Source organism: Uloborus diversus, unplaced genomic scaffold (assembly GCF_026930045.1).
Source record: "Uloborus diversus isolate 005 unplaced genomic scaffold, Udiv.v.3.1 scaffold_319, whole genome shotgun sequence".
NCBI lineage: Eukaryota > Metazoa > Arthropoda > Arachnida > Araneae > Uloboridae > Uloborus > Uloborus diversus.
This window is the reverse complement of record NW_026558482.1, coordinates 126,669-148,760: the sequence shown is the minus strand read 5'-3', so window position 1 is coordinate 148,760 and position 22,092 is coordinate 126,669. Positions and strand designations below refer to the sequence as shown.

The 22,092-nt window shown below is 34.9% G+C and overlaps 1 protein-coding gene across 1 annotated transcript in view; it reads right to left on the bottom strand.

The window, feature by feature from the left end:
- The window catches only part of LOC129233302 (leukocyte elastase inhibitor-like), a gene marked incomplete at its 3' end in the record, with an annotated part of 43,758 nt that extends 34,446 nt beyond the window's left edge, over positions 1-9,312 (bottom strand). Inside the window, exon 1 of the mRNA XM_054867352.1 lies at positions 9,232-9,312. The remainder of the gene's footprint in view (positions 1-9,231) is intronic.
- Positions 9,313-22,092: the final 12,780 nt, after the last annotated feature.

Sequence of the window (22,092 nt, the reverse complement as noted above, 5' to 3'; positions counted from 1 at the left end):
GAACAAAAACGGGGAAAAAATTGAAAGTTTATGAAAAAGTGATAACAATAAACGAAGATGCTGATTACAATATTCGACTTTTTTAATGTTCGTTAACATACAAGTGCTCCGGGAATTCGTGATTCTGATACCATTAAGCAAATGATAACATAAATCGTGATCACATTAAGTGACGCCTACTGTATTGTATTCGCGAAAAAAATTTCTCTCAAAAGTCGGCCTTAATTTCCATTTTGTTCGCCCCCAAATGAATATTGATTCTTTTTTTCAACCCGACCACACGTGGATACATGCCTAAGAACGTATAGACACCTGAAGAATGCATTTTGACGATCCCCGAGTAAATTACAACGAGTTTTCTCGTGACGTCTGTATGTGCGTATGTGCGTATGTGTGTATGTATCTCGCATAACTCAAGAATATTATGTCCTAGAAAGTTGAAATTTGGTACATGGACTCCAAGTGGGGTCTAGTTGTGCACTTCTCTTTTGGTTGCAATCGGACGTTCCAAAGGGGGTCTTTTACACCTTTTTGGGGGTAACATCATTGTTAATTTCAATGTAAACTCAAGCGGTGCTATAATTTGACCAACACTTGGCAATATATGACCAAGCTTTTTGTCACCAACTTAGCGACGAATTTGGCTTTTTTTTTTTTAATTTGGTTTCAATTTGGCCGTATTTAGAGGGTTAACCATTGAATCACATTAAAACTGCCAATATTGGGGAAATTTGTCTGTATAAAACGTTTTCTTTGCTTCGGCTCGCAACAAACTGGGAATAAAAGTATTTAAAGTGTTTTTTTTTTTTTTTTTTTTTTTGCTCACTCCGAGGCACTATTATCTTTAAATTGGAGTAAAAGGAAGTCATGTGATGCACACATCAGCTCGTTTTTTACTTGTTTTACAAAGAAAAAATAGCGTAAAATATAATTAAAGAATCGCACTATTCATGGAATGTTTTATTTTTAATTAGTATCGCACCATATAATATATTTTACAAATAAAAATCTTTGATTTACGTTAAACTGGGAATTTTAGTCTAACTGATCCTTTTCTAACAACATTTTATAATTTTGAAAAAAGAAATGGAATCTTACTTAGGAATAGGGAGGAGTCTTTGAAAAATCGTACGTATCCTTACATGGCGGGAGGGGGGGGCGGGTTCAAAAATTGCCAAAATCATCTTTAAGTAATTATTGAATGCCCCTAACTGCAAAGTAAGGAAAAGATCAAAACCAGATTCGAATAAATAAGTTCGTTGAAATATCAAAAACTATTAAATTTATGTTAATGTAGTTAGTCTGAACTATGATACTGAATTGTACTTCATGTTTGAAGCACTTCGGAGTGTATCACTTAAACAGGTTTTTTTTTTTTTTTTTTTTCACAATGTGTTATTTGACATAAAGTTTTTTGGTTTCTCTTTCGTGTCACGCCACACTAATACAAAGTCAGGTTAAAATGAAAAGTAATTTCGTTTGACTTATTCTTTTGATACATCTATATCTATCTAATGAATGTTGATGTATTAGGCCTAAGCCCCAGTTCCAACTATGTGACATTGAACAGTACTCAATTTTTCAGGCACTTACAGTGCATCACTAAAAAACAATATTTTTGTAAAAAGTGCTGTTTTACATGAAGCTGCTTAGTGTCACTTTGTATTAAGCACTAATTACAAAGCCAGGAGAAGAGTAGAACAAATTTCGTTTGCATAAGTTTGTTGAAATCTCAAAAATAATTAACTAAATGTTGATGTAGTGGATATGAACCCAATTCCAATTATGTGACACTGAATTGTTCTTAATGTTTCAAGCACTCAAGACTGCATCAATTAAAAGTGATGCATTCTTAAGGGCTTGAGACAAATGTTTTCATAACTAGTGTACCGTAAAATGGTCCAACTATGGGCCATTTTTGGGTATTTTCAATGAAAATTCCGTGTACATCTTTGATTTATATTTGAGGAATTTAGCAATGTTAGATACATCTCGTCTTTCAAATGAAATGTTTGAAAAAGATCTAAGTTAAGAGGAAGGGGAATTTTTCCTCGTGGCCCATAGTTGTACCTGGTTGTACCCCTACGGGGTACATCTATGCGCCACCTCAATTTGACCTAGAACACACATTCAAAACGTGATCTGGCCTATCTTTGTTGGAGACTACAGGTTGCCCTCTGCTTGAAACAGTATAAAGAATTTTTTTAGTCCATCTCATTTACCTTTCTTTTTCAATTTTTTAAGGTTTAATCATAACTTGTCGTCTCGAGTGATTAATAAAGTTCAACTTGGTAAATGTAGGTAACGTTCTTTATTATTTGCTTAGGTTTTGACAGAGAAACATATGAAAAACTGGAAAAATCTCACCAATTAAAGGCTAGTTACCTATATACTTAGGTCTCAGAAAATACGTAGGTCTGACAAATTTTAAAGGAGATCAACAAAAGTTTTGAAAACTGAAATGTGAAGTCACACGTCACATTCCAAATATCATCAAAATTAATAATTTTGAAAAACTATCTCAATTTATATTTGGTTCGGATTTCAGTCATCACCTTTTGCAAAAAAATCCTGTGAATGCGGGCGGCATATAAACAACCTTTACTCAGTTAGAGACCTTATAATAGTATTGGGATTGGCCATTCGCCGCAAATGCGTCAGCCATGTTTTTTTCCCCCATCCAACGTAATGAACAAATTTCGTTCCTCGGAAGTTATAAATTCACGTTTGAGTGTTTAAAATTCTTGATCTCTCTTTTCATAATGTCTAGAAGACATGTTTTGTTTCGAAATGAAGCAATAATTAGAGCGTGCAAAACAAGCTGTACAGAAGACAGAAGATGTTTTCACGCGGTAGCCAATCAGCAGTCTCCAAATTTTTACATGGTTTCCAGCAGAGTAAAGGTTGTTTATATGCATACGGGGCGATAGGGCGAAACCCCAAGTTTTCCTCCGTCTTTTCTTGCCATTATTTACAATATATAACACAAAATATGACGAAAGCATCCTTACAGAGAAGAAAATGAAACTTCAAGCCACTAAAAACCGTGAAAATAGGTGGCCCATTGTTGTACCCCAATATTCAAGTTTTTGTTAAATGTTGAGCGCTTGAAAACTATGAAATATTTAAGTCAACAATTGGCTTAATTCATAACGGACAAAATAGTAAAGCAAATCTGAACTTACCAGATTTTGGAAAACAGTATATAAGTGGTCTGCCCAAATGAGACATTTGGCTCTTCCACGAGCGAGTCGAATCACGCACTAAGAACGACTAATTTATCTAAGGTATACAAACACAATGGCAATCTGTATATATAAAGTAGCTTGTCCTGACTGACAATCAACGCACAGCCAAACCTACTGAGGCTAGAAAGCTGAAATTTGGAACTTAGGTTCATTTCATGACGTAAGCGCGTGCTAAGAAAGGATTTTTCGAAATTTCTATTTTAAGGGGGTGAAACGGGATGGGGAATGTTCTGCACTCATATGCAAAATTCGCAAGAATGTGCTCGAGTTCAGGGTCGAACCAGTTATTAAAAAATTCGAAATTTTACAAGGGTTACGAATATTTCAGCCTCATCCACGTAGGATGCTAACTAACTGAGATATTAATTAAAAACTCAATTTTATGTCCACTTGAATATACGTCTATGCCAAGAAATGGTGCGATTGTTTCGGTGTTTGCACCGCTGAAAAGCCCATAAAAAATTATAATTTCAAAAATATCCGCAAGGACTGGAGTTGCGGACATCGAAAAATGGCTACAAAAAAAAAAGTTATAAGCGTTTGAAGTAAAAATTAACTTATTTCAAGAAGAAATTTCTTCCTCCATTTTTTGCGCGAGATGCAGCTTGAAGAAAAGCAGAACAATATTATTTGCTGCCATTTCTTGCTTGAGTATTAAGAAGTAAAATATCTTGCAATTAGTTTTTAACGCATTGGGGCTTTGTCTGTAGCAGGTCTTTAAAAAAAATCTGACTCTTACTGGTTTTGTTAACGTTATTTTTAAGGGTGAATGATATGTTTTGTTTTAATGGCGATATTAATGAATATTTCTCTTATTTGAAAGGATGTTTTTTATGCTTTTAGACTCTTTCTGATGACTACTGTTAATGCAATTTTGATATATTTTTTGTTTATTTGGCAAAATATTTAATTTGCAAATAATTGTTCTTAGGTATTTTAAGGGTGTTTACGCATTTTAGTTAAAGAAATTGATTATTTTACATCAGAAGAGGGAGGGAGGATTTTTTTTAATTAAGGAACTTTTTTCTTTGCTCAGATTGCTAATCGATCGGAGTTCGCATCACTCGCTAATCGGCTGTGTTACAGCAGCGGGATTATTCGGCGAGTTTGGCAATAAACAAAATATTTGGAGAATTTTTTACTTTTGAAAGCTACTTTAAATGTAATTTGACGCCTTTTTTGGTTATTTGGCGAAATATTTTCAATTGCAAAAAAAAAAAAAAAAAAACATCCGTTTCACTCGCAAGAGGGCTGGGTTCTGGTAGCGTGGTCTCTTGGCGAGTTAGGCGATAACCATAATTGAAGGATTATTTTAAGTTTTGAAGCAACTGTAAATGTAATTCAATGTTTTGGCGAATTGTTAGGGATTCTAAAGAAACTTTTGATTTGTTTTTAACCGAATGAAGTATACAACTTTTTCTTCTTTTTTTTCTGATGATGATTTTCAAGTATCCCACGAGAATTTTTTATTTTCGTAAGAAGGATGGGATGGCTAATAAATCGGAGTTCGCTTCGCCCGCTAAGAGCTGGGTTACGGTAGCGTGGTCGCTTGGCAAGTTTTGCGACAAAAAATAAAGTTGCGGGATTATTTTACGTTTGAAAGAAACGATTTGATGTCTTTTTTATTTATTTGTTGAAACATTTCGAATTGTAGATAGAAAAAAAACACTTCATTCTCTAGAGGGCAGGGTTACGGTAGCGTGGTTGCTTGGCACGTTTACTGATGAACTATACAGGTGGACGATTATTTTGAAATTAAAGCTACTGTAAATCTTTTGAAATGTTTTTGCGAATGGTTTTAAATTCCAAAGAAACTTTAAAAGGATTTTTTGAAAAATGATTATTTTACATCAGGAGGGCGGGAGGCGTGGATTTTTTTATTCAACGGACTTTCTTTAAATTCTTAGCACGGGCATCGCCGTGCGGGGACTGCTAATCTCTGATTAAGTGTCTTTAACTACCTAAATGGTTACACTACCTGGTGAATTTTTTTGGAGCTCGTGAGTTCGAAAAAGAGGAGAGTAAAATCATCACCATGGAGAGTAAAATCATCACCATGGCAACAACTAGTGTTTTCGTCACAAGTGTAGTTTTACATTACGGTGTTTATCGTCATTTTAGCATTAAACACAAATTACAAAGTCAGGAGAAGAACATAACAGATTTCGTTTCAATAAGTTTGTTGAAATCTCTAAAAATAGTAAATAAATATTAATGTAGCTGGCATAAATGCATGATCTCAATTCCAATTATGTGACAATGAATCGTCTTAACGTTTAAAGCACTCAAGACAGCATCACTTAAAAGTGATGCAGTATTAAGTGCTTGAAAGTATGTTTTTGTAATAAGTGTAGTTTTACATAAAGGTGTTTATCGTCATTTTAGTGTCGATCTACTCTTTCAAAATGAAAATCTTCAGATATCTGAGTATCCTCTATTACTCAACTAGTATGTTGTGGCCATCATGAAACTTTCTTCTATATTTTTCTTTTTTTTTCTGATCCCTCCCCATGCTTGACGAGGAAGCAATATTCCCAACAAAAACAAAATTACACATGCAAAAACTTGACTACCATCCCAATGTCTGAATTATTGCAAAAGCAAAGCAAAGAGCGAAAATTGAAAGTTATTTTAAAAGCCTTGCTTGAATTAATTACAAATATTTTATTTGTTAACAAACATATAAGATGGCAACAGTTAAAAATTTTAAATCATTGAGATAATATTTCCGATCATTTCCATTCAATTAAAATCACGAGAAATACGCAGACGACAATCTATTACGATTTATCTTTCTTATTGTTGCATTAATAAAGCTATTTTTATTCAAAAAAAAAAAAAAAAAAAATCAACACCTCTTGGAGCGATTGGCGTCAAAATTGAACCAAAGCCTGTTTACATATGGATTCACAAATATTCCAAATTTCAACCAGAACGTAGCATTACTTCTTGAGATAGGGCACTCACAATGGAAAAAAGAACGGGCGATTGCGCTACCCCCTTTTTAGCTGTTGACACCAAAATAAAATCAGCTCTTATACCCACTAAGGACTACTTGCCGATAAATTTTTCTTTCATTCTGTTCATTATTTCTTGAGATACAGCAGTCACAATTGACGACAAAAAACGTTCTATAGCTCAACCCCCGTTTGAGTTATTGACACCAAAATTGAATCAGCACCTGTTCCTGTTAATGGCAACATATGGACCAAATTTTGTCTGATTCCACCAGTTAGTTCCTGAGGAATAGCAAGCACGCGTAACTCAAAAAACGTCCCATTGCTCCACCCCCCTTGGAGGAATTCGCGCCAAAAACCAATGGGCACAAGTTCACATAGGGGCACATATGCGTACCAAATTTCGTTCGATTTCATGCGGTAGTTTTTGCTGTAGAGCGGCCACAAAAAACTGGTCACACACAGACGTGACACACACACACACACATACATACATACACACACACAGACAGACAGACATTTTCCAAAAATAGTCGAAATGGACTCAGCACACCTCAAAACGTTCGAATCCGTCAAAATTCGAAATTCGAAAATTTGCACGAATCCAATACTTTCTTCTATGTATTAGATATAGAAGAAAGTAAAAACACAGTGTGACTGCTTAAAATATTTCTAAAACTCAAAAGTACGTCTAACTCAAAATATCTTTTATCCAGGGATCTACAGCTAAAAGCGATTTATGATGTCCAAAAACCTCAGTCACACTTGGAAATATTTTCTAAAGTTCGAAGACACCTGTCGAAATCCCAAAATATTTTCTGAAAATAAGGAATTGGGTTCTATAATATGTAAATAAGAACCGATAATTGAAAATATGAAAATACTTTGAAACTCACAAATACTGAACGAACGCAATACAAATAGTGAACAAAACCTCTTTTAGGAAGATATATATATTAACATATTTAACTAAGCGGGGGAGGGGTGCAAGGTCAAAATGTAAAATCTAGGTTCAAATTGTACATCAAAAAAGCAGATACACACAAATATCAGATCAACTTCGAATCAAAATATTCGGAGTACAATAATGAGTTGTTCAAGAATAAATATCAATCTAAAAACAATCTATAAAGTTCAAATACCTTATTTCAATAAGGAAATATGCTTTCAAATTAAAGGATACCTATCGAATATATTAAGGTATGTGACTAGTGGAGGAAGTGGGGATTTGAATACACATGCCAAAAATCTATCAATTACCTTTTCAAAAAGCTAATCAGAATACGCACACAAGTATAAGATCAGCTTCAAAGAAAATATTCGGAATAAAGTAATTATGAGTCGTTCGAAAATAAACATTAATCTGAAAGCATTCTATTCAGTCCAAAAACCTCATTCCAAACATGGAAATATCCTCTAAAATTCAAAGATACCTACTGAATATTAAATTACGTAACTAAGCGGAGGTCGGAGTCCATTTGTAAAAAATCTACAAATTGCGCTTTCAAAAAGCTAATCAGAATAAGCACAAGTATAAGATCAGCTTCGACGAAAATATTCGGAATAAAGTAATTAATTCAAAAATAAACATTAATCTAAAAGCAACCTGTGAAGTCCAAAAATCTCATCCACACTTATGTAAATATTGTATAAAATTCAAAGACTTCGATCACATACATTAAAATATGTAACTAAGCTGGGGAAATTAATAGTGTATGCAAACAATCTACTAATCAAGCATTCATAAAGCTAATCAGAATACGCACAAGGACAAGATCAGCTTCGACGAAAAATATGCGAATCAAGTAATAATGAATTAACGAATAAATACCTTTGTGCTGAAAATTCAAATAGTCAGTAATCCAACGTTATAAAGCACAAAAATTTCAAGTTATTGCAGACACGTGTTCCTTGTAACACCAAAACACGTGTCTACAATAACTTGCAATTTTTGTGCTTTATAAAGTTGGATTACTGATTATTTAATAATGAATTGTTGGAAAATAAATATGTATGTGAAAACGATCTATAAAATTCAAAAACCTCATTCACACCCATTAATATTCTCTAAAATTCATAGACACAGATTGCATGTGCAACTAAAGCGGGCAGGCGCGTGCGCTGGAGTGGGGGCGACACCTGTTGGCCCGGTCCGAGTCCGAAGGGGGACCGAGATTTTTAAAATTAGGGGAGGAATATCTGTAGGGAAGTAGGGGTAAACAATATGGAAGGGGGGTCGTAAAACTCCTTTGTGACGGGTCCCAACATTTCTGTGCACACCCCTGAAAGCGAGGGAAAAACAGAACAAAAGCAAAAAATCTACCAATCAAACATTCAAAACGCTAATCAGAATACGCACAAGATCAGCTTCGACGAAATGTATTCGGAGTAACGTAATAAGCTCGAGGCATCACATTCAGTTCAAAACACCAGCTTCGACGATTCGCAACTACAAGAAACTATAGGGGGCGCTACAGCCATGTCTAATGGCGGATGAAAAAGGTAAAACAAACAAATGCCGTAACTTATAATTTGCTTTGACGCTTAGTGAATGGCAGTGATTTCTCATCGTATTTGTGGGAAGCTTTCTTTTCTGTTCTTCCGAAATTACATTACACCAGAAACTGTCTGAAGCCTGTAAAAGCCCCAAAGAAAACACGTGGAATGGAATGTTTTACCTTTTTCTTTAGTATTGTTAATCACCACAAGGTAGCGTATTCGAGCTCTGGAGTTGCGAATATGTATTCGGAATAAAGTAATAATGAGTTGCTCGAGCCATTGCATTCGGTTCAAAACACCAGCTTCGACGAAATGTTTCAGAATTAAGTATAATGAGCTGCACGAGATATCACATTCAGTTCAAAACACTGCAGGAGGCTCCAACCAGAAATGAAGGTTACAATACCAGAATAACAACATCAGCCTACGTATGAACACTTAGACAAGCACCTCTTACACTATACAGACGCACTTATAATATGAAAAAGTGAAAAAAAATGAACTTTTAAGAATGGAATGTCTCGTACCTGTTTCCGTTCAGCTTGCCAATGGAATATGGACGGAGATTGAATGAGCTGTCGTGAATATTGAATGAGTCCTGAACTAAGCAGCCGATGTTATCACACAAATGTCATCATCGCAAAACAGGAATCTCAGTTTGATCGCTGACCTTGACCGCTGCAAGCATTTTCAGTGAACCAGGTGTGGAAATGAGAATTTCGCAATACAATTTAAGCATTAATGTGTGTGAGCATTAATTGATTGTGTGTAAACTGGTAGTAGAGACTAGAGGGCTGTGGAATCGGAGTCGGACTGTTTTTGGAGTAAAGGAGGTTAAAACATAGAGGACACTCCGAATTTCCTTTTATTTACCGTTGCCAAAAATGTAGTGAATAAGTTGAAACTTAAGACTAAAAGTTATACAAATTACAGTAGAACTTCGATTTAACGGTACCCAATTTAACGATTTCCTCAATTTAAGGATACATTTCACTGGTCCGGATTTGAAGTCGATACTTCTTGATTTAACGATTTCCTTGATTTAACGACAACTTTTTCCTGTTCGTTGATGATCGTTAAATCGAGATTATACTGTATATTAACAATCATTATTTCATAGTAAAAACGAGGACTGTAGAGTTGGAATCGAGACTCAAAAGCTTTAAAATTCTAAGATTCGGATTCGGTCATTTTTCTCTCCCAGGCAGCAACTCTGCCACGGCTGCGGAGTCAGATTCGAAGTGGGACTAATTTTGAGGTAAAGGAGTCGGAGTCGTCTATTTTCTCACCGACTCCGCAGTCCTGGCAGCGCCACTACAAAAAATTTCGTTAAGGTAAATAATTCAAAAAAAAAAAAAAAAGAATTTAATCGAAACAAGTGATTGTGACGAATTTCTATTCCGCTAAAAAAATATCTCTATTGTCTTTGTGATTGGTCAGACAAGTCACATGATTCTGTTCAATTGTTTTGAATATTCAATACAGAAATACTCTTTTTCCAAAAATACGGGCAGTGCGCGCAAAACAGCTCGTGTCGTAAAGGCACTAGTAGACGGCCGAAACAATCGTACTAAGATTTATCTATATACCAATCTATAAACTGGTAATAGTGTTTGATCTGAAAATTAATAAAAATTCTGAAAAGGTAAAATTTATTAAAAACTGGCAAAAATACCCGGCGTTGCCTGGGTGAGCAATAATTGTGAGAAACAATCGCTACTTTCTTTCGTTTCCTGTTTTAACTAAAAGAACTCAAAACACACCGCTTTGACGTGATTAAAAAACTCGAGCTTCTTCCTTACCCATAAAAGTAAAATAGCAATAAGTATAAAGAACGAACGAGTATTCATTTAGAAACGAAAGCACGAGTTGAAGCATATAAAAATTTGAAGAATTTCCAAAATATAAACTAACAAAAACAAAGATCACTAAAAAAACCGTGTGCTTTATTTAATTAAATAGTACGCACACACAAAAAGAAAAAAAAAAAAAGCTCTCTCCTATGTTTCCCTAAGTGTGCAAAAAATAGAGTTTCCAAATGTTTAAATGACTTTAAACTCATGTTTGCTCCGGAGAAGCCTTGATTCAAAATTTTCTTTATGATTACTTTTAATATTGCAGTTGTAAGGCAACGACTTTTTGTAACAACGGGTTTTATATTTAATCATTTAATGGGGAAATTACATGACATTTACTGCTTTCCATCATAACGTTTTTAAACTAAGTTTTTTTAGGAATAAATTATAGCCTAAGTTGCTCCTTGATAATGTAGCTATCTATGGTGAAAAAATGGTTAAAATAGGTCCAGTAGTTTTGAAGATTACGCCGGACATACATACACACATGCACACAGAAGTTGCCATTTATGTATAAAGATGAGGATACAATTCCTTACTAATGTCGTGCGTGCTCCAGAGAAACCTTGATTCAAAATTTCCATTATGACTACTTTTAATGTTGTTGTTGTTGTTGTCGTGTCCAAAGAAGTGCAGAGTGCGAAAGGTTTAAATGGCTCCAAAAGTCTTAAAAACAAGATGCGCTAATTCTGGAGCCCGATGACTGTAAAGGATTTCATGTGGTGGTGCTCCAAGTTGGAGGAGGGAGCGAATAATGGCCTGGCAATTAAAGACATGGTCTGGGGTTAGTTGTGAATAGGGACAGTGCTTGCAGATGGGATAGGATTTAATATTATTTGATAGAATCTTCATGCCCTTGAAATGTCCAGTACGTAGCCTAGCTATTGTAGAAGAGAGGTTTCTTGGGCAGTGGAGGTCAGGGATTGTTGCCTTGCTGAAAAGCTGATTATAGATCCTTCGCCTGGCTACAGCATTAACGTCTTTGAAGGTGGCAATTACTTTTAATATTGCTGTTATTGCAACGAATTTTCGTAACAATGGGTTTTATATTTAATCATTTAATGGGGAAATTACATGACATTTACTGCTTTCCATCATAACGTTTTTAAACTAAGTTTTTTAGGAATAAATTATAGCCTAAGTTGCTCCCTGATAATGTAGCTATCTATGGTGAAAAAATAGTTAAAATAGGTCCAGTAGTTTTGAAGATTACCGCGAATTCATTGTTGGCCGACAAGGAAAGGAAACGCAATGATTAAAAATGTTTATCTGTTGCCAGTTTTTATTCGTTGACAAATAAAATTCTTGTAATTGAGTTTTAATAGCATACGGCTTTTAAAAGGATTTTACCTCTTGATTCTACGTTTGAGACTCAGTCCGCTTAGTCAAAACCACACGAGAGACAGTCTCTAATGTGGGGTTTGTCTCAGTCGTTTTAGTTACTTGTTAATATATTGTTGTTGTTATTATTATTTTTAATGTATTACAGTCAAATCCCGACTTATGCGACGGATGTGTTCCAAGACCCCTCGCGTATGTCGAAATTTCGCGTTGTGGAAAAGCGTCTGTGTAAATTTTTTTTATAAACATACCTAATTAATTTAAACACTCATTAACACCACCTGCACTGTTTTAAACTATTCCTTAATCATACATTACCGTTTTCTACATAAAGAAGTGAATTTGTATTTGTAATTTTAAAAAATACTGTTACGATGCACAAAATCAGTGATCCACGGGAGAGAGAGGCATAAAATAAACCATTACGGTAATAACATAAAGACATAAAATAAAATGATGTACTGTAGTAATACTGTACAGTAGATCCAGTAATGATATTTGTAACTTTAAAAAATGAATTATGTGCGTGAATTATGATGATTTATGCTGCGTGATTAAATCTTTATTCTAATATATTTTTAAATTCAGTTGCTTCGCTAGTTCTTTCATAACGTTTCCATCTATGGCAACACCCCTCTTCCTGGTTTTTTAAATTCTCAATTCAAGAGCTGCTTCCATTTTTATAATTTTTGCATTTTGCTTAACACTACTCGGTGAACTTTTGCGAATTTTCTTTCATTGACTTTTAATTGTATATATGGTTCGTTCACACCTAATTGTGGTGTTACCTTCGACGCATTTTTTTGTTGTTCAAGCATATCGAGAACCTTTAGCTTTTCTTTAATTGTCAGAAAATTTCTCTTTTTCTTTCTGTCTTCACAATCTTTGGATGGAACAGTGCTCTTAGGTGTCATTATATTTCATTAACTTTTGCATTTTGAAGTAAAAAATATAATAAATGCGAAGTAGTCATTCATAAGTGCTGTCAGTGATGCTAAATGGATAAAGGTCCATTCACGAAAAAAAAAATAGTAGCCAATAAAAAAGCCGATATCCTTTATCCGATACCCCCCTTTAAAGCCGATTACACCGCGATTCGCTTCAGAAAATTTTCGTGCTGCGGGCGAGGAGTTCGTGTTACGTCGAAAATTATTTAGTGGTGAAAAAATCGCGTTATAGCCATTTCGCGAAAGTCGAATCGCGTTGTAGCGTGAGTGGACTGTATAACTATTACTATTATTTATTAATTTATCTTTCATTTTTATTTTGTGTGTATATTTTTGGAATATAATTTAACTTTAAACGCTTACTCTTATCAACTGTTACTGAATGATAATTCTCTACAAATTAAAAAAATTCCCTTAACGTAACAGTTTTTTACACTATCATTCAAAATATATATATATATAATAAATGAATAGGCTAACACCCTGCTAATTGGCAGGTAACCAGTGTTAGGCACATCCAACAAAAATGTCCTAAAATAAAATTTGTACCCAATCTTTTAAAAGTAGGAGGCTATACACCAACTGAATGTACCTTAACATTGAAGTTTATAATTTCAATTCATGTTACTAAATGGTAGAAATGCATAGGAAAGAGAAACAAATGTGGCTCGCGTCAAATCAGACATTTTTGTTGCAAAAGCTTCTTCTCTGGCTTAAGGGAAGCATGTGCATCAACCTATTAAAATCTAACTTAAAATATATTTTAAATTTTGGTTGTCAAAAGTTTTGTTTAGTTGAAAGGTGTTACTATGAGTGGGTAGAAGTATATTTTGTCCCATTTTGGATTTTTGAAGTAATGATGGTTGTCATTTACTAGTGTTTCGGTATTGTTAATCTCCAGTAATTGGCCACATGAGCCTATATTCACTAATGTCTTGTGCAATATGTCACTAGTTTGATTTATGATAATTTTGCAGCAACAATATTATATGGGTTCTCCTATTGATTTGAATCCTACAGAATACACTGCTAAATTTTTAAGAGAAACAATAAAAAAACAAATACATTTGGCCATCATCAGTCAGATATTGCGACTGTAGGGAATCATTTTATTTTTCATAGTCTTTTAGAATCATCAGGTTAATGTTCCTTTTTCTGTGAAAACAGCTATAATTCGTAAAATCAAAACTGCATACCGACTAATGAAACAGCAATAACCTCGATATTTTTTACATGTTTATTTTAACACGGATAACACTCCAAATTTACTTTTATTTCTCTACTTTTTCAACATCAAGATGTGTGACTTAACCTTAATTTATGCAAAATTACCTACTTTAAATTAACATTAATTATGCTTCTTGTGATGATAAAATTTGTATCTAATCTAAAAGTGAACTAGTATGTTGTGGCCATCACGAAACTTTCTTCTATATTTTTCTTTTTTTTTCTGATCCCTCCCCATGCTTGACGAGGAAGCAATATTCCCAACAAAAACAAAATTACACATGCAAAAACTTGACTACCATCCCAATGTCTGAATTATTTTAAAAGCAAAGCAAAAGAGCGAAAACTGAAAGTTATTTTAAAAGCCTTGCTTGAATGAATTACAAATATTTTATTTGTTAACAAACATAAGATGGCAACAGTTAAAAATTTTAAATCATTGAGATAATATTTCCTACCATTTCCATACAATTAAAATCACGAGAAATACGCAGACGACAATCTATTACGATTTATCTTTCTTATTGTTGCATTAATAAAAATATTTTTATTCGCAAAAAAAAAAAAAAAAAAAAAATCAACACCTCTTGGAGCGATTGGCGTCAAAATAGAACCAAAGCCTGTTTACATATGGATTCACATATATTCCAAATTTCAACCAGAACGTAGCATTACTTCTTGAGATAGGGCACTCAAAATGGAAAAAAAGAACGGGTGATTGCGCTACCCCCCTTTTAGCTGTTGACACAAAAATAAAATTAGTTTTTATACCCACTAAGGGCTACTTGCCGATAAATTTTTCTTTCATTCCGTTCATTATTTCTTGAGATACAGCAGTCACAATTGACGACAAAAAACGTTCTATAGCTCAACCCCCGTTTGAGTTATTGACACCAAAATTGAATCAGCACCTGTTCCTGTTAGTACCAACATATGGACCAAATTTTGTTTGATTCCGCCAGTAACTTCCTGAGGAATAGCAAGCACGCGTAACTCGAAAAACGTCCCATTGCTCCACCCCCCTTGGAGGAATTCGCGCCAAAAACTAATGGGCACAAGTTCACATAGGGGCACATATGTGTACCAAATTTCGTTCGATTTCATGCGGTAGTTTTTGTTGTAGAGCGGCCACAAAAAACTGGTCACACACAGACGTGACACACATACATACACACACACACACACACACACACACACACACATACATACACACATACACACACACACACACACACAGACAGACATTTTCCAAAAATGGTCGAAATGGACTCAGCACACCTCAAAACATTCGAATCCGTCAAAATTCGAAATTCGAAAATGGTATGTCTCTTGTGAGCCCATGTAAAGCGGTTTGACTGCATAGGCCCTAGTTTGGCTGCAACAGGGGTCCAAAGTTGATAATTTGGACCCAGAAATGCAATGGAGTTTCTTTTAGAATTACCATTTTTACCCCTTTTTCTGCTGTTGTACTGCTGTATGAGCCATTTGCATGCACTTACATTTGAATTAATTACGTTGAACATCAATTTTTAATATGTGGTTCTCAAATTTAAATTGGACACTACTTGCAATTTCAATAACTTGAATGCCAAAATAACATACATAGTTACAGGATATTTATCGTTTGCAAATGAAACTAATTATTTTTGTTTTATATTAATTATCTGCTAATAAAAAGTATTTATCGTTTGCTAATGAAAACATTCAAATGAACTGGATATTTATCGTCCGCTATCAAAGATATTCAACAATGATAAGCAAAAAGGGGGAGAGGAGAAAAAGCTTCAATTTATTCAACATGGCACATAAAAAAGCAAAAATACCAGATCGTTTCGACTTTTCAAGTAACTTAAATAACTCCAATAAATAAAGAGATGTTCTTTCTTCCAGTCGTTGTACAAATAAAAGATGTCAAATGTGTTGGGACATCGTCTGATATCAGGGGCGGCATTTCAGCATTTCGTTTGGGGGGTCTAGTTTCTTGAGCATGAATTTCTGCAGTAAGGTATAAATTAAATATTGGTTAACATGAGGGAATAATAAAATGGTTTTAATGTTAAGAATAATTAGGTTTGTTAAAAACTATAAAAAATTTTGCGACCAAAGCTTTAAATTTATTTTGTGACAAGTTATCTCACAAAATATCTCGGTAATAGTTTTTATTTTTTAGTAAAGTTTTAGTCTGCTATTCTTGGGGTCAGGAAGAACAGAAAATTTTGTAACTATATTTAATCAATATCCAGTGTTTTGTTTTATTTCCAGTACAGCTAAAGGTGAAGGTCCCGCTTGCCACATTGCGCTTCGAAAGTATTTCTCTAACCTCCTGAGACACAAAAGTCATTTTTAAAATGACTGACCAGATTGAAACAGACAAAAACAATGGAAGCAAGAAAGTTATGTTAAAAAACACACTTCTTTCAGATTTCTCTGTTTAAAATAATCAAGAAAGCTTTTTTAATTGGTCTAGTATTTATTTTGCGTCATTGAAAAGTATAGTCTTAATTCACAAAACAATTCCTCTTCCCTCATGCTATGAATTTTTCTTATAAGTGCTGTGGCGCAGCGAAGGGGGGAGGGATGGAAATCCCCCCTAGAGCCATTGGTTTTAACAAACACAAATTCTAATGCAGTAGTTTATACATGTGAAGGGGCTGTTTTGACCAAAAGATTACCTTCAGAAGGTAATTTTCATCAAAAAATCTTCTTCAGAAGGTATTTTTCATCAAAAACCCCCTTCCAGAAGGTATTTTTCATCAAAAACCCCCTTCCAGAAGGTATTTCTGATCAAAAAACCACTCCAGAAGGTATTTTTCACAAAAAAAAAACCCTCCAGAAAGTATTTTTCATTAAAAAAATCCCTTCAGAAGGAATTTCTGGCTGCGCTAGTGTATAAGTGTAATATTTTCTATTTCAGTTTCTATTACCAACAAATCAACCTACATAATTGAACTTAAGACCAAAAAGAAATGTATCTCATCAAATCCTGCCTCAATTTCTTGAGAAACTGTTGATTATTTTATTCAAAATATTAATTTAATATTTTGACTACAACTTCATGTGGGTTTTGTCACCTCTTCTACATTGGCATACAGTAAAAACTGTTATAGAAAGTTCTGTCACAAAATTCCACATTTGTTTCAAGTATGCATTTGTGCGAAAATTACTAAGAGTTTCAATTGTCAATCCAATAATTGAGATTGAAATTTTTATGATTCAGTGTGGCATTGTTCAAAAAACACTCCGCAGGAAATAAAGTAAACACAAATTCAAATAAAGTCATAGATATTAAAATAGCATTAGATTTTCTATCATTGAGAAGGTCACTTTCCAGTAATTCTTCCACGGAGCTTTTCTAGATTCAACTCTTGAATACCATCTTCCGTCACTCAGAGATTGTCAAACAAAGAGCCTCAAGATATATTTGTTGATATGAAAGTATTTTTTTTTTTTTTTTTGATGTGGGATGTTTTTGAAAACCATTATTCTCCATCAGTTTCTTCTGTTCGGAAAATGCAGGCAAATGATTTTCTGCATCTAAATTGAATTTACCCATTTTTTGTTTTTCTCAGTGAAAAATTTGGGGGTGCAACCGCCCCCTCTTGACCCCCCTATTTGCCGCCCCTGTCTGATATTCAAATGGAAAAGCCATTACATTTCTGGGGCCGAACTAGCTAGAACTTTGGATCCTTGTTGCAGCCAAAATAGGGCCTATGCAGTCAAATCGTTTTACCTGGGCTTATATCTAGTTGGGATGGACTTATATCTAGAATTTTGTCCAAATTTGTGACCCTCAAGATCATGCCGTTTGGTCGTCAGGTATTTCTAGCCGAGGACTGCAGTTTCGTGCTACTTAGCACTCATCAACCCGGCATAGGGAAGTGACTCAGCTGGACATGGAAAACCTCTTAAGGAAGCCAAGAGTGACAAACAAACTGGTAGCTAATACAGAATTAGCACTGACCAGACGAGTGACCGAAGCAATGGTTCGGTTCAACTCGAATTTTGAAGGCAAGGCAAGTATATTCAGTAAGTTACCGCCCTATAGCCAGGGCTGAGGCAGAAATACGTGAAATACACCGCCAGCTCAGTCATTTCAGCCGAGGACTGCAGTCTTCGTCTAATCAGTGCTAATTCTGTATTAGCTACCAGTTTGTTTGGCACTCTTGGTTTCCTTAAGAGGTTTTCCGTTTCCAGCTCAGTCACTTTCCTATGCCGGGCTGATGAGTGCTAATATGCACGAAACTGCAGTCCTCGGCTGGAAATGACTGAGCTGGCGGTGTATTTCACGTATTGCTGCCTTAGCTCTGGCTATAGGGCGGTAAGTTACTGAATATAACAGTTAATTGTAATCAGTAAGCAATCGTGATTGCTCAAGAAAAAACTCCCTTCACTGCCATATGTTTGCTCATCTATATACATAAATGGCTACCTCTTTATGTATGTATGTTCGGGGTAAACTTCAAAACTATTGGACCGATTTTGACCATTTTTTCACCACTGGGAGCTACAGTATCAAAAAGCAAAATAGCTTATAATTCATTTCTCAAAATCTTTGTTAAAACCATTTATGATGAAAAACACAAACAGTGAATTTCATGTAATTTCTACATTAAATGACTAGATATAAAACCCATTGTTACAAAAATTCGTTGCCTTACAACAGCAATATTAATCGTAATCATAATGAAAATTTTGAACCAAAGCTTCTCAGGAGCAGACATGAATTTAAAGTCATTTAAATATTTGGAAACTCTACTTTTTGCAAGGTTAGAGAAACAGACTAGAGATTTTTTTTTTCTTTTTGAGCAATCACGATTGCTTATTGTTCTCACTTGACTGTTTTGGCGTGCTATCATTTTATTTTCCCAGCAGCACCCTCTGCAGCATCACCGTCGACCGGCTCCTCACGATGCTGCTCCTATAGCGAAAACCGTCTCCAGGTTGCGTCAGTATCCTACACTTACACGCAAACATATACGAACGTACGCACACACACACACAAACACATACACACGCATACATACACCTACACACATACACAAACACATACACACACTCAAACACATACATACACACACTCAAACACATACATACACACACGCATACATAGAGACACCTACACATACATACAGACACCTACACATACACACACACCTACACACACCTACCCACACACTCATGCCTGCACACAGACTCAAACACATATGCCTACACACACATACACATTCCCCACCACACACAAACACTCATACATACAACTACCCACACAGTCATACCTGCACACAGACACAAACACACATGCCTATACACACATACACATACCCCCTACACACAAACACACATACCCCCCACACACATAAACACACTTGCCTACACACACACACACTCGTGATTGCGAAAAACATAATTTGAATTCAAGAGGTCAAAATTAAAAATTTTTTTTTTTTTTTTTTTGCGTGTGTGTGTGTGTGCTATTTAATTAAATAAGTAAAGCTCACGGTTTTTCTTAGTGATCTTTGTTTTTGTTAGTTAACATTTTGGAAATTTTTAAAATTTTTATACATTAAATGTCGTGCTTTCGTATGTAACTGAATACTATTTCGTACTTTATACTTATTGCTATTTTACTTTTATGGGTAAGAAAGAAGCTCGATTTTTAACCACGTCGTAGCGGTGTGTTTTGAGTTCGTTCAGTTAAAACAGAAAACAAATGAAAGTAGCGATTGTTTCTCACAATTATTACTGACCCAGGCAACGCCGAATATTTTCGCTAGTCTTTTTCTAAATTCTAAATTTTCTTGGAACTTTTAACGTCTTCTAATGACTCGATATATTTATTTGGTGGTGTTTTTAACATTTTAATGGAGCTCATGATGTTATTTTCTTCAAATTGCGAATTACATTAATCTAACTTTTCACATTATTTGAAGGCTTAAGTTTTTATTTGGCGGATTATTTTATATTTTAACAGTTCATTTTAATTACTATTTAGCCGATTATTTTTCATTTTAAATAAACTTTTCACCATGTTTTATGACTTTTTTTTTCTAAGTTCATAAAAAAAGACAAAATCAAGAATTATATCACCAAAAGAATTAGTTTCTATGCAACTGTAGCCAAACATGACGGCAATGAATAAGACGAAAAATAACCGCTAGGATTAAAAAGACGCCAAGTGGCGTATTTATTACAACCGAAGAACACCAAAACTCAAAATGAAAAGATGTAAAATAATGAGCGAATGTGGTTTTACTCAGCACCGAGTCTGTATTTCTTAATCAAAAATGGTGACAAAAATATTAATCGCCAATTTGAAACTTTCTACGTTATGATAACTCTCCCATAATTTTCAATGCACCAAGTTTAACACAAAAATAGCTCTATAGTACGTTCACCAAACTGATAGACCGAGAGTTAACAAATGGGCTGTGTGTTTCGCCACTTTGGGGATATTTCGATAATGGGAAAATTGGCGTGGTCTTCATATTTTTTGGTGAGAATTGTCTTAGTTTGATAGCTCTGTAGTTTCATGGTCCCCCTATACAAATGGATTCCCGATCGCCCCTCTTTGGTGTACACATTCCTCGAGTAATATCGAGTGTGTCAAAATATGACGTTAAAAGATCAAGATTGCCAATTTCCCACTAATCGAAATCTTTCCATCACCTTTTGGGATTGTGTCTGGAATAAAATAAGTAAATCAATATTTACCGCCTGTTTGGAACATGTGACTGACAATGACAAATGTTTTTTTTTTTTTTTTTTTTTTTTTTTGAGCAATCACGATTGCTTATTGTTCTCATTTGAATGTTTTGATGTGCTACCATTTTATTTTCCCACCTGCACCCTCTGCAGCATCACCGTCGACGGGCTCCTCACGATGCTGCTCCTCTAGCGAAAACCGTCTCCAGGTTGCACACACACGCACACACACACCTACACACACATACACACACGCATACATACAGACACAAACACATATGCCTACACACACATACACATACCTCGCCCCCACGCGCACAAACACTCATACACACAACTACCAACACTCATGCCTGCTCACAGACACAAACACACATGCCTACACACACACATACCCCCCCCCACACACACACTAACACACACGCCTACATACACACACACACACTCGTGATTGCAAAAAACATAATTTGAATTCAAGATGACAAAATTATTATTATTATTATTTTTTTTTTTTTTTTTTTTGAGCAATCACGATTGCTTATTGTTCTCACTTGGACAGTTTTGAATTCCTATCATTTTATTTTCCCACCAGCACCCTCTGCCAGCACCACCGTCGCGTCGACCGGCCTCACGGTGCTGCTCCTCTTGCGAAAACCGTCTCCATGTTGCGTCCATATCCTACACACACGCATACACACACACGCCTACACACTCATGCCTGCGCACAGACAGAAACACATATGCCTACATACACACACACGAACGCCTACGCACACAGCACTGCATACACAACACGCACACACATGCATACATACACACACTCGCACCCACACATATGCACCTACACAAACACACACATGCGCCTGCACAAACACACACACGCTCGTGATTGCGATAAACATAATATTAATTCAAGATGCCAAAAATTCAAATTAATATAATTTTTTAACTTTTTTTTACATCTATAACCCATGGTTGTAGTATAAAAGAATTCATCTCGTTTTCAAAGTTTCATGTTAACTAATAAATTAATTAATTTAGTTTAACGGATTTTATTTTCTAACAAATAACAGAAATTATACATTTCCGTAAAAGTTGCATTATTAAATACAAATTCGCTTCAAAATTACTCACTATTTTTGACATTCTGCAGATCAAAGTCGCCTAATTGGATGAGATTTTAACATGTTACAGTTTGTTGTTTATCTTTTCGTAACTTTAAAAAACATTATGAGTCGCTGAAACATCAAAAGCAAATTTATTTCCTGTATTCCTGTCAATCAATGTCCAATGCCAGTTATTTTATGATTCAGGA